This window comes from Bison bison, unplaced genomic scaffold, assembly GCF_000754665.1.
Source record: "Bison bison bison isolate TAMUID 2011002044 unplaced genomic scaffold, Bison_UMD1.0 scf7180017864516, whole genome shotgun sequence".
In the NCBI taxonomy this organism is placed as follows: Eukaryota; Metazoa; Chordata; class Mammalia; order Artiodactyla; family Bovidae; genus Bison; species Bison bison.
In genome coordinates, this window is record NW_011495069.1 from 10076791 (window position 1) to 10091691 (window position 14901).

Sequence of the window (14901 nt, forward strand, 5' to 3'; positions counted from 1 at the left end):
AATCCCACCCGCGTCAAGTGAGTGACACCTTACATCACTTCCTTTGTACGGCCTCCTCCTCTCCCGCCAAACTCTCACTAATCAAAAGAATCCCCAATCTAAAGCGTTATGGTACAATTCTTGCTTCTGCGTCTCCGTCTGGTGATCGCGCTTTATTTGCGCATCCGGGAAAGTCACAGTACTAGTTTCACGGTACCTAGTAGGGCTGCGTATCCTTTTCCATAAACTGTTAGTAGCTCAGTCGTGTCCGACTCTACGGCCCCATGGACCGTAGCCTGCCAGGCTCCTCTGTCCATGGCATTCTCAAGGCCAGATTACTGGAGTCGGTATTCTTTCCCTTCTCCAGGGAATCTTCCCAACCCAGGAGTCGAACCGGGGTCTCCTGCATTGCAGGCGGATCCTTTACCAGAGCTGCCAGGGAAGACCTTTCCATAAAGAGCCAAGTTCATTTCTTATTGCTATCTCCTCGTCCTTTCCCCAGTGAGGCTGTGAGAAAGTTACACTTTCCCAGAATGGCAAAAAATATGAGAATGACATCCCCCCAACCAGTCTTTCCTGACCCTGATCTAATTCAGCTCAGTGTCCTCGGTTGCTTCAAGTGCTCCGTATAACGTGGTTTTGTCCCTACCAAAGACAGTGGCAGTCCTCTGCCTTAAGTACTACTACGTTGTTGGGACTCCTCCTCCCTCCTCCCCTGCCCCCCGCCCCCCGCCCCCAGTTATTTAAAAATATTTATTGACTTTCCACGAAGAAGGAAATGGCAACCCACTCCAGTATTCTTGCCTGGAGAATCCCAGGGACAGAGGAGCCTGGTGGGCCGCCGTCTATGGGGTCACACAGAGTCGGACACGACTGAAGCGACGTAGCAGCAGCAGCAGCATTGACCTTCCAAGCTCTGTGCTGGCCGCTGGTATTCAGTGGTAAATAAGATAGTCATAGTCCCTGGGCTTCTGGGCCATTGTATTTCCTTTTGATAAAACTGCTGGGACTGTCTTAAACATAATATTGCTGTTGTCCTCGCTTTACAGATGAAAAACTGAAACTCAGTTGTGGGAGTCTACATTCAAGTCCAGGACGTCTGATTCCATCAACCAAAGTAGTTAGTATACCTTCCTGGACATCCTACAATTGGGACACAAACTCAGTTGGATAAGGGGATCAGGCAGGAAAACTGTAAACATAATAGATTGGATAATAGAGTGGAATTTTAAAAACTTTTTCTTTTCAGTAACCAAAACAACCACACAAGCATAATGATAAATATTGACTGACATAAAGAATATGGGCTCAGTGGGACTTCCCTGGTGGTCCAGTGGTTGGGAATCCACCTGCCAATGCAGGGGACACCGGTTGGACCCCTGGTCTGGGGAGATTCCACATGCTCCAGAGCATCTACACCTGTGCACTACAACTACCGAGCCTGTGCTCTAGAGCCGGAGAGCCGCAACTACTGAGCCCATGCGCTTGAAATACTGAAGCTCAGTTGCTTAGAGCCTGTGCTCCACAACAAGAGAAGCCCTCCGAAAAGCCCCTGCACTGCAACTAGAGAAAGCCTGTACGCAGCAACAAAGACTCAGGGCTCAGCATTGCCAGGTCATTTAAGTTTTTTTAGTAGGTGCCAGGAGCCTGTGACTTTATGTAAATATTTGCAAATTTCGAGTGTTTGTAAGTAATTTAAAAATTGCAAAATGCTACCTAGGTCAAAGAAAAGGTATCTGTGGGCCAGATGTTGCTTGTGTGCCATTTCTTTCCTATGTAAATTCCATTAGCCTCAAAATCATTGCTGAGAAATACACAAGATACAACCAAGAACAAAAGTCATACCAAGATAACATTATTAGGTTAAGCTTCAGGTGACTGAAACTTACAGTGTAACAAGGAAGAACATATTTATGATATGTAGAATAACATGTTTGCAAATAAGAGTATTTGGAAAAGTTAAGATGTGGGTTCATTTGGGGTAGTCACCCTCATTTGGGGTGCACTTAGTTATAAATTTAGCTGAGAAGATCATACTTAAAAATTTTTTCTTTTATTTATTTATATTTGGCTGTGCTGGGTCTTCACTGCTGCGAGGGCTTTGCTTTCGTTGCAGAGCACGGGCTTCTCATTGAGGTGGCTTCTCTTGTTGCAAAGTGCAGGCCATAGCACGAGCAAACTTCAGTAGTTGCAGCTCTTGGGCTCTATAGCACAGACTCAGTAGCTGTGGCTTACGAGTTTAGTTACTCCAAGGCATATGGGATCTTCCCACACTGGGGATTGAACCCGGGTCCCCTGCATTGGCAGGCAGATACTTAACCACTGAGCCACCAGGGAAACCTAAGATCATATTTTTTAAAATAAATAAAACGATGGACTTCTCTGGTCATACAGTGGATAAGAATCCACCTGCCAATGCTGGGGAATGTGAATTTGATCCCCGGCCCGTGAAGATTCCACATGCTGTGGAGCAACTGAGTCGTGCGCCACAACTACTGAGCCTGTGTGCTGCAACTACTGAAGCCCAGGAGCCTAGAGCCTGTGCTCAGCAACGAGAAATCCCCGCAACAAGAAGCCCGTGCACCACAACGAAGGGTCCTTGTTTGTGACAACTAGAGAAAGCCCATGGGCAGCAACAAAAACCCAGAGCAATTGAAATAATTAAATAAATAAAATGGAATATTACTGTTTTAAATATAAGAATGCAAAACGTCAAACTAAGATTTTTGCACCTCTTTTCAAGAGCTTGGTGATCTGATAAATTGAGCAGAGGGCTCAGTTCTCAATTATTGATAAAATGATTAGTATTTACTTTCTGTTTGTGCATGGTGGGCAGTGAATTCATCTGTCAAGGTTTTGTTTTATCAAGTTGAAGTCTTCCTGTCACATGGAAGGGATTTCTGAGAAGTCTTTCATTTCCCTGTCTAGGTAGACTGCTATCAGGGAAATCCACAGCCAGATTGAGAAAAGGAAAAACTACAGTTTAAAAATGATCTAGTGGGCCCTCCCTGGTTGTGCAGGGGTTAAGACTCCACCCTTCCAGTGCAGAGGGCACAGGTCCAATCCCTCGTTGATCTGGCAGTTCCATTTCTGGGTGTATACCCCAAAGAACTGAAATTAGGGACTCAAAGAGATAATTCTACACCAGTGTTCATAGCCAACATTATTAACAAAAGTCAAAAGTGGAAGCAAACCAAGTCTCTATTGACAGATGAATTGATAAACAAAATGTGGTATGAATATACAATGGAATATTATTTAGTCTTGAAGAAAACTCTGATACATGCGTGCTACAGTATGAAGGAACGTAGGAGACTATGCTAATGACAAAAATGGCATCATGTCTTTCATAAAAGACATTAGGAAATAAGCCAGTCACAAAAGACAAATGTATGATTCCACTTAAATGATGTACATAGAGTAATCAAATTCACAGGGACATGAACCCCTAAGTAAATGGCAGTTATCAGGGGCTGGAGAGAGAGAGAAATGGGAAGTTATCATTTAATGGGTATGGTTGCCATTTGGGAAGACTAAAAAGTTCTGGAGATGGATACTGGTGATGGTTGCACAATAACAGGAATGTAGCTAATGCCACTGAACCATACTTGAAAATGGCAAGTTTTGTTATACATCTATTTTACCACAATTAAAAAAAATTAATCAACCCTAGTATTTCTTGAGTATATACCACATGCCAGATATGTGCATTATCTCTACTAAATGCTTCATATGCATTATCTCCCAAAGTTTTTGACCTGCCATTTTAACCTCCAAGTTCATTTTTCCTCCACATCATAAATAAACATATTTTGATAAAAACTGTCTCAACATCAATGAACTTTCATTTAGACTTGATTTCCTGTTCAATTTTTTGTACGGTGAGATTTAGCCATTTCTAATTTTTTTCTATTTTCAATTTTGCAGAAATCACTGTGAATCAGTTCTTTCCTGGGTAAACTTTACAATGAGGGTTAAATTCATCTTTTAAATTTGATCCATACAAAATTTTAATTTTTTTTCACATCTGCCACTATAGTTTCATGGGTGCTGATTTCTATCGAATACAATTTGATTAAGGGGATTCCTGGTAGTTTTCAATGTTATATGCAAAATATGATTCTTTTTTTCTAAGATAATTTTACTGGATGGAATAGTCATTTTCAGTTTTATATCGTACTGATTATTTCTACTAGTAATTGTCATTATGAATTGGTTGATATTGATAGAATTCTTTTTGATAGGGATTGTTGTCGTTCAGTCACTCAGCCATGTCTGACTCTTTGAGACCTCATGGACTGCAGCACACCAGGCTTACCTGTCCTTCAAGCATCTCCTGGAGTTTGCTCAAACTCATGTCCATTGAGTCAGTGATGCCATCAACCATCTTGTCCCCTGTTGTCCCCTTCTCCTCCTGCCTTCAGTTTTTTCCAGCATCAGGGTCTTTTCTAGAGTTGGCTCTTCGCATCAGGTGGCCAAAGTATTGGAGCTTCAGCTTCAGCATCAGTCCTTCTAATGAATATTCAGAGTTGATTTCCTTTAGGATTACTGTTTTGATCTCCTTGCAGTCCAAGGGACTCTCAAAAGTCTTCTCCAGCACCACAATTTGAAAGCATCAATTCTTTGGCACTCAGCGTTCTTTATGGTCCAATTCTCACATCCATACATGACTACTGCAAAAACCATAGCTTTGACTATATGGACCTTTTTGTTAGCAAAGCGGTGTCTTGATTTTTAATATGCTGTCTGGATTTGTTACAGCTTTCCTTCCAAGGAGTGAGTGTCTTTTAATTTCATGACTCCAGTCACAATCTTCAGTAATTTTGGAGCCCAAGGAAATAAAAAGTTTCTGTTGTTTCCCCATCTATTTGCCATGAAGTGATGAGACTGGATGCCATGATCTTTTATTTTTTAATGTTGAGTTTTAAGCCAGCTTTTTCACTCTCCTCTTTCACCTTCATCAAGAGTCTCTTTAGTTACTCTTTGCTTTCTTCCATAAAGGTGGTGTCATCTGCATATCTGAGATTAATGATATTTCTCCTGGCAATCTTGATTCCCGCTAGTGCTTCATCCAGTCCAGCATTTTGCATGATGTACTCTGCATAAATAAGCAGGAATAGCATAGGATAATCAAGTAGCTTAGAAACCCCATTAGGGAATTGTAGATAGGGAACTTTAGGGGGGTTGGGAGACCACAATAAGACTAATGATCACTCAAGAAAGTAATGAAAATGTTCTGAAACAATGTGGGCTTGCTTGACTCATGAAGCAAACAAGTTGCTTAGCATCAAAACCAGATTGGCTGGCTTAACAAAATCAAGCTAACTTTGCTTAGTGACAAAACCATGCAACAGAAGCACTAGACATGCCCCAAAACAATACAACAATGGTAGCATGAGACCTATATCCTGCCCGGTAAGTTCAGTAAGTTAATAACCTGCAAAACATGCCCTTTGGCCCCAAAGACGTGTTCTTTGCACAATGCCCCCCAAACAATAAAACAATAGTAGAGAATAAGGCCTACAACCTGCCTAGTGGTGTCATCAAGTTAATGACTCCCAAAATATGCCCTGTGCCCACAAAAAAACAATCATTTATGGAAAGGTGAATTTTCAAGATGAAAGACCTTCATTGTACTGAGACCTGAAAATATTATTCCAAAATGTTATGACAGTCTTGGCCTGACCATATAGTGACAAGAAAACTTCCCTACCTTACTTGGGGGAGGAACTGATGAAGGAAACCTGACACCTATTTAAGAAAGACAAAGATCTTTTCCCCTTTGCCTCTCTTCCTTTGATTATAAAAATGTAACCCACTGAGTACTCTGGGCAGTGCAACACTTGTCTGCCTGCTCCTCTGTTCATGGGGATTCTCCAGGCAAAAACACTGGAGTGGGTAGCCTTTCCCTTCTCCAGGAGATCTTCCCAACCCAGAGATCAAACCCAGGTCCCCACATTGCAGACAGATTCTTTACTGTCTAAGCCACCAGAGAAGCCCTTGTGAAACTTACAAGCGTCCTAGTCTAACAAATCACTTCTTGTCTATCACTTTGCCTCTTGCAGAATTCCTTCCTGTGTTGAGACATAGAGGACTGTGGTACCAGAGCTCTTCGGAGCCCTGGAAATGACACTAACAGTTTCATTTTCATATTAAAGAGGCTTTTATAAGTGAAGAAGAACACTTAGAATTATTTGTTTAATGCTCAATTTATCAAAGTCTTATAGGTGATAAACCTTGAAGTCAATTTTTTGGTATTTAAACATTGTTTCAGTTCAGTTCAGTCTCTAAGTCATGTCTGACTCTTTGTGACCCCATGGACTGCAGCACGCCAGGCCTCCCAGTCCATCACCAACTCCCAGAGTTTGCTCAAACTCATGTCCATTGAGTCAGTGATGCCATCCAACCATCTCATCCTCCATCGTCTCCTTCTCCTCCTGCCTTCAATCTTTCCCAGCATCAGGGTCTTTTCAAATGAGTCAGCTCTTCGCATCAGGTGGCCAAAGTATTGGAGTTTCAGCTTCAACATCAGTCCTTCCAATGAACATTCAGGACTGATTTCCTTTAGGATGGACTGGTTGGATCTCCTTTCAGTCCAAGGGACTCTCAAGAGTCTTCTCCAACACCACAGTTCAAAAGCATCAATTCTTCGGCCCTCAGCCTTCTTCACAGTCCAACTCTCACATCCATACATGATCACAGGAAGAACCATAGCCTTGACTAGATGAACCTTTGTTGGCAAAGTAATGTCTCTGCTTTTGAATATGCTGTCTAGGTTGGTCATAACTTTCCTTCCAAGGAGTAAGCGTCTTTTAATTTCATGGCTGCAGTCACCATCTGCAGTGATTTTGGAGCCCCCAAAAATAAAGGCTGACACTGTTTCCACTGTTTTCCCATCTATTTCCCATGAAGTGATGGGACTGGATGCCATGATCTTAGTTTTCTGAATGTTGAGCTTCAAGCCAACTTTTCACTCTCCTCTTTCACTTTCATCAAGAGGCTCTTTAGTTCTTCACTTTCTGCCATAAGGATGGTGTCATCTGCATATCTGAGGTTATTGATATTTCTCCTGGCAATCTTGAGTCCAGTTTGTGTTTCATCCAGCCCAGCATGGCTTAGAGGGTAAAGCGTCTGCCTGCAATGTGGGAGACCTGGGTTCGACCCCTGGGTTGGGACGATCCCCTGGAGAAGGAAATGGCAACCCACTCCAGTACGCTTGCCTGGAAATTCCTATGGACAGAGGAGCCTGGTAGGCTACAGTCCATGGGGTCGCAAAGAGTCGGACACAACTGAGCGACTTCACTTTCTTTTCACCCTGCATATATGGAGAAGGGAATGGCAATCCACTCCAGTATTCTTGCCTGGAGAATTCCATGGACAGTGAAGCCTGGCAGGTTACAGTCCGTGGGGTCGCAAAGAGTCAGACATGACTGAGCGACTAGCACGCACACACACACACACACACACACCCCCTGCTTATAAGTTGAATAAGCAGGGTGACAATATACAGCCTTGACGTACTCCTTTCCCTATTTGGAACCAGTCTGTTGTTCCATGTCCAGTTCTAACTGTTGCTTCCTGACCTGCATAGGGGTTTCTCAAGAGGCAAGTCAGGTGGTCTGGTATTCCCATCTCTTTCAGAATTTTCCACAGTTTATTGTGATGCACACAGTCAAAGGCTTTGGCATAGTCAATAAAGCAGAAATAGATGTTTTTCTGGAACTCTCTTGCTTTTTCGATGATGCAGCTGATGTTGGCAATTTGATCCCTGGTTCCTCTGCCTTTTCTAAAACCAACTTGAACATCTGGAAGTTCACGGTTCACATATTGCTGAAGCCTGGCTTGGAGAATTTTGAGTATTACTTTACTAGCATGTGAGATGAGTGTAATTGTGCAGTAGTTTGAGCATCCTTTGGCATTGCCTTTCTTTGGGATTGGAATGAAAACTGACCTTTTCCAGTCCTGTGGCCACTGCTGAGTTTTCCACATTTGCTGACATATTGAGTGCAGCACTTTCACAGCATCATCTTTTACAAACTTAATTAATTATTCTTAAATTTTTAAAATAGTTTTTTTGGTGGGCTGTGCCACTCAGCTTGCAGGATCCTTTTTAAGAATTTATTTATTGATTTATTTTTGATGGTACTAGTTCTTCGTTGCTGCACACGGGCTTTCTCTAGCTGTGGTGAGCCAGGGGCTACTCTTCATCAGGGTGCATTGGCTTCTGATTGCGATGGCTTCTCTTGCAAGAGCACAGGCTCTAGGGCACACAGGCTTCAGTAGTGCGGCTCTCAGGCTCTAGAGAGTTGGCTCAGTAGTCCAAGGCATGAGAAATCTTCCTGGACCAGGGATCAAACCTGTGTCACCTGCCTTAGCAGGCAAATTCTTATCTACTTTGCCACCAGGGAAATCCTCCTTAAAATTTTAAACTGTAATTAAAGTGCTGGTTTGGCTGATGCTTATGAATTCTTCAAACATCTTCAAGAGGAGATCAGAAACAAAAATGATAACTGAAAGAAATGAAGTTTAAATTTCAGTGCTCTTTGCTTGCATAGCCTCTTCCAAGGCCCTTCTTTTGTCTGTATGCCTCTTTAATACCTTACTATGCATTTTTTTTCTTAAGTAGGGCCACACAAATTGTTTCAGCCATGGGCCCCACAAAATCTGGAGCTTCTTGCCCCCTGCTTTCTTGGACCATTGCTTTCTTTTGTTATCATCCTATGGTTTCTGTAATATTATTCATATTTCTTTCTGGGCTTTCAAAAATCCGATCAGACTGGAAAGAAAGAGAAATGTCATCTTAGTTCAGTTGAGGTAATTAGATCTGGGTCTTCAATCAACTGATTCTTGGTCAGTCTTAAGATCTGCTTGTGTGGTCCAAGGGGATTGTCATCAGGCCACTGATGATCAAGCTGAGCTCCCTTTTTATAATGTCTATAAGAGTTTTAAAATCATACCTTTCTCTTAGGTTTTCATTGTTTGTAATGTGATATTGTCCCTTAAAATCATGAGCCTTCAGTCTCACTTGGGTGGCATTATATAAACTGCTGTCCTGTCTCATGGGCTTACCAGGTGGCTCAGTGGTAAAGAATCTACCTGCCCAAAGCAGGAGTTGCAGGAGACGTGGGTTCAATCCCTGGGTTGGGAACATCCGCTGAGGAAGGAAATGGCAACCCACCCCAATATTTTTCCCTGGAAAATCCCACAGACAGAGGAGTCTGGCAGGCTACAGTCCATAGGATTGCAAAGAGTTGGACACCGCTGAGTGAACACATTCACACATGTCCTGTTTGATACATTGATGGGGATTTTTGCAAGTTCATTTATTCCTACTGATATATTATTTTGTGGTATTCATAGGGCCACCTGAAATCTTCACTTCCTAGAGGTGGAGGAATAGAGTCCTTGGGGCTAGCAAGACTCAGGTTGGCTAATTAGCTCTTGGAGCCCCTTCTTGATTATTGTGTGTGAGCAATCCAGCCTGTCAGCCTATCTTGTTCTTCACAAAATTCCCATTGTTTGGGACTGTTTGACTCCTCACAGGTCAGTGAATTGCTTTTATACCCAAGTGGGAACAGTATATATGTATATTTTATAAATAGGAATTCAGTTAATAAAAGAAGCAAAGTATACATGTGCTAATTTTTCTTATGGAAATAAAAAAATTAAACATATCCTGTACTAGTCACCATTCTTGTGTGTTTTAACTAACTTTTTCTATTTGGAAAGAGGAACTAAAGAGCCTCTTGATGAGGATGAAAGACGAGAGTGAAAAAGCTGGCTTAAAAATTCAACATTCAAAAAACTAAGATCGTGGCATCTAATTCCATCACTTCACAGCAAATAGAAGGAGGAAAAGTGGAAACTGATAGATTTTCTTTTCTTGGGCTCCAAAATCACTGCAGACAGTGACTGCAGCCATGAAATTAAAAGACACTCCTTGGAAGGAAAGCTGTAACAAATCTAGACAGCATATTAAAAAGCAGAAACATCACTTTGCCTACAAAGGTCCATATAATCAAAGCTATGGTTTTTCCATTAGTCATGTATGGATGTGAGAGTTGGACCATAAGAAAGGCTGAACACCGAAGAACTGATTCTTTCAAATTTTGGTGCTTGAGAAGACTTTTGAGAGTCCCTTCAACTGCAAGGAGATCAAACCAGTCAATCTTAAAGAAAATCAACCCTGAGTATTCATTAGAAGGACTGATGCTGAAGCTGGAGCTCCAATACTTTGGCCACCTGATGGGAAGAGCTGACTCACTGCAAAAGACCCTGATGCTGGGAGAGACTAAGGGCAGGAGGAGAAGGGGGATACAGAGGATGAGATGGTTGGATGGCATCAGTGACTCAATGGACATGATTTTGAACAAACTCCGGAAGATAGTGAAGGGAAGCTTAGCGTGCTGCAGTCCATGGGGTTGTAAAGTTGGACATGACTTAACAACTAAACAACAACATGAACCCATGGCCTTTCACAGATGCAACTTGCTCCAATAATTGTGACAATAACAATAGGAAAATAATTATGTTGTTATTAATGCTGCAGTTGTCACACCTTGGCCAATTAGAGGTTGGTTCCTTAGACATACTTGCACTGCTAATGCTTCTTAAAGCCTTCTGGTGTTCTGGCAGCAGGAGGACATTCCACCTCATCCAGTCTGACTTTTTTCTTTTCCCAAGACACAGACTCAGTTCTCCTCCTTTGCATGGAGAAGGATACAGAGGGACCCTGCTGTTAGAGCCTTCTTAGTCGTCACTCATGAGTGGAAGCATTTCTCTCTTCAAGTTAGGAGTTAACATTTATTTTTCCAGTTTAACAGAGCATGTTGCTGTACCTTACATTTGTTATGCTGACAAATACATTGTGGATAGTTTTTTTTTAGATGCTTTGGCACTCCAAAAGGCATTAGATTGGGAAAGACATAGGACATGGGTGTGCCTCTGGATTGGGAAGGCAGGGTCAAATATCCTGCTTTAGTCACTTCATCTTCACAACAACCAAGTGAGGTAAGCGCTGTTGTCATCCTCATTTTACAGATGAGGAAACTGAGCTTCCCAACCTGCTTTTATGTCATAGACATATGAAGAAAATGGGGCCTGTGTGGTGTGCTGGACTAAACACTTAGGGCTGGCAGGCACCAGAGGTGCAGAAGCTAAAGGGGCACTCATCCCAGTTTGTCCAGGACTTTCCCGTTTTTTTGGCTGCACAGCATGTGGGATCTTAGTTCCCCAACCAGGGATGAAACCTGTGTCCCCTACATTGGGAGCATGGAGTCTTAGCCACTGGACTGCCAGGGATGTCACAAGAATTTCCCATTTTTAAAACTAAAGATCTCTTGTCTTGGAAACCCCTCCAGTCTCAGTAAAACCAAGATGCTTAATCATGCTTCAGAGGTCTCTGGTCAAGCCCAGCCTGCCTGACTGACCTATGTATGAATATCTCCTCGCTCCTGTGACCTGCTAGTGATGTACTGATGTGCCTAGATATTCAATGTGAGGCTCAGTAATCAGCCTGAGGTTGCAGAGCTAGTAAAAAGAGAAACCAGATTGAACCCAACTCTCTGTGACTCCTGAGCCCAGCTCTTAATCGTGATGCTTTGTCCTCATTGCCCATTCCCTCACCCTTTCAGCTCGTCTTTACCCTAAGATGCTTAGTGCTTTGATGGTCTAATCACATTAAACAGAGGGGAAAGGAGCTTATTCTTGTTTTTCTCAAACATAGTCGCAATTTTAAAGAGTGCCCTGGGTTCATTGCAGCACTATTTACAATAGACAAGAAATGGAAGCAACCGACATGTTCAATGACAGGTAAATGGAGAAAGATGTCACACACACACACACACAGACACCCCACAATGGAATACTACTCAGCATAAAAAAGAATGAAATAATGCCATTTGCAGCAACATGGATGGGCCTAGAGGTTGTCATACTAAGTGAAGTAAGTCAGACAGAGACAGACAAGTATCATGATATAGCTTATATATGGACCCTTTAAAAAAAGATACAAATGAACTAATTTACAAAACAGAAACAGACTCACATACCTAGAAAACAAACTTAGGTTACCAAAGAGGAAAGGGCAGGGAAGGGCTAAATTAAGAATTCCGATTAACATAAACACACTGCTATATATAAAATAGATAATCAACAAGGACCTCCTGCATAGTTCAGGGAACTATACTCAATATTTTGTGATAAGCTATAAGGGAAGAGAATCTGAAAAAGAATATATGTATGCATAACTTAATCACTGTGCCATATACCTAAAACTAACACAACATGGCAAACCAACAATACTTCAATTAAAAGAAGGAAAACATTGAAGATATAAATACATAAAGAAATAGATTGCACTCATGGGCAGAAAAGTTCAATATCATAAAAATATCAAGTTGAGAAGAATTGGCCCATAGGTTTTATGCAGTTGTAATAAATATTCTCAAAAGGTTAAAAAAAAAAAAAAAGAACCCACCTGCCAATGCAGGAGACACAAGGGATACAGGTTCCATCCCTGGATTGGGAAGATCCTCTGGAGGAGGAAATGGCAACCCATTCCCATGGACAGAGGAGCCCGGTGTGGCACAGTCCACGGGGTCTCAGAGTCAGACGTGCATGTGTGCTAAGTCGCTTCAGTTGTCTCTTACTCTTTGTGGCCTTATGGGCTGCAGCAACCCACGTCCTCTGTCTATGGGATTATCCCAGCAAGAATACTGAAGTGGGTTGCAGTGCCCTCTTCCATGGGATCTTCCCAGCTCAGGGATCAAACCCACATCTGTTACATCTCTTGCATTGGCAAGGGGGTTCTTTGCCACTAGAGCCACCTGGGAAGCCCAAAGAGTCAGACTGACTGAGCAACTGAGCACACAGGCACGCCTGCACATTAAGAATAAGCTGGTGGGACAACCATACAAGTATGCGCCTTTGCTCTGCAATGCAACAGGTGGTACACAAGACCACATGAGATGTCATCTTGCCAAAAAATTCAAAGCTAAATATCATCAAAACTTCAGATCTAACTACCAGTTTATAGGCAGTATGGGGAACAGAAGAACAACTTAAATGACACCACCAAGAGGCAATCAGCCAAACACTCCAGAATGTGGGAAATTTCACAAGAAAAATGACCTAGTTCCTTAACAAGGAAAAAGAAAAAAGCAGGGAGGGGGAAAAGTCTAAAATTGAGAGACTTAAAGAGACAGATAAACTGCATGCAACGTGTGGGCCTGATTTGGATCTTGATTTGAGCAAATCAATTGTATTTGGTTAGCCAAAAAGTTTGTTCCAGTTTTTCCATAAGTTAAACAAAAATTTTAATTAAATTTTAAAAAATACTATGAGAAAATCAGGAAAGTTTAAACACTGACCAAGTATCTCCCTGGTGGTATGGTTGCTGGGGTCCAGCCCCGGCTGATCCAGGGTATTCGAAGGAGAGACAGCATAGGTGACCTATTTATTTAAATATTTATCAAAGATAAAGAGTAATAGAATGAGGATAGCTCAGTGAGGAAATTCAGTGGAGAAAAGAGGCTGAGTAGCTTGGTTTACGTGGGAGACCAATAAAACTTCAAGACAAGAAGTTTGCACCACTTACGTAGGCCGCAGGCGTCCTTCCGTTCTCCCAAAGGAGAGGAGACACTGAGGCCTCCCCGGTCGGATCTTAGAAGCCCAGGCATAATTAGTAAGCATGGTGGGTTCCATGCTCCAGATGGAGACTCAGCCAGAATGAGAGAGAGAGCAACATGGGGAGACCAAGTTTCGGTGAACAAGGCCCGCACTATTTTCCAAAGTAGTTTTTATACCTTAAGTTGTGCATAGAGGATAATGGGGGAAGGGGTAGAGTCATGCAAGGACAGCAGTTCCTGATCCTAATCGAAGCCAGACTTTCAAACTTATCATATGCAAAAGTTCAGGTGATTTACATCATCTTCTGGCCAGGAGGCCTGTTAACATTTTAAGAAACTTATTTTTCTCTAAAGGTGATTATTCCAAAGTCAGGAGCCACCCTCCGAAAGCATTAGATAAAGTTGCATTCCTATAGGGCAAAGGTGTGGTGGGCTCAATCAAGAAAAGAATTAACTCAAGGGTCCAAGGTTACAAACATTAAAGCTACTACTTACACCAATTATATTAATCAATACACTGCCAGGGACACAGCAGGTAAGGGATATGGAGACTTAGCAGCAAACATTGGCCCAATAAATGAAAAATCCTTCACCAATACAATTTCTAATCAATCTTTTAACTACTCAAAGGAATCTGTGTTTAGACAGTTTAGAACATCTCCTGCCTCTCACAGTTGGGAGGCTCTGAACAATCACATGTGGCCAGAAAAACCTGTTCAGGCAGGCTAGAGGATTTCCACAGGAGTTTGTAGGTTGAAACACTGTCACACCCAGAAATTATTAACTGGAGCTGTAAGCTAACTCTTTTCTCAGAGAGAGGTAGTAGGGGACAGCCCCCCGTAAAGTCAGAGGTGTAGGTGAAAGCACAAAGCAGAAAGTAGGCAGACTCTGGTTTTGGGGGTAGATGCTCGAGAATTTCCAGGGGGACTCCTGAGGCTTGATCCCACCTTTACGTACGCCGAGCCTCCTTTCTCATGACCTTTGCCATGGGCGGAGTTCCTCACGCTGGCTCCCAGCAGTGATAGAATTCTAGTTGAGCTATTCCAGATCCTGAAAGATGATGCTGTGGAAAGTGCTGCACTCCATATGCAATATGCCGGCTCCCGGCATATGGTTGTGTCACGCGAGTGTATGTTCCTCGGTTCTTTGTCTCGTCACAACAAAGATTTGGAGCGACGGACATTAAAGCCCTCGGCGCATCACAGCTCTCGGGTCTTGGACAAACCGTGTTACAGCTCCATTTTATTAGAAGATAGCAGGAGAATCCAAGACTCGAAGAGAAGAGAGTGGAGGA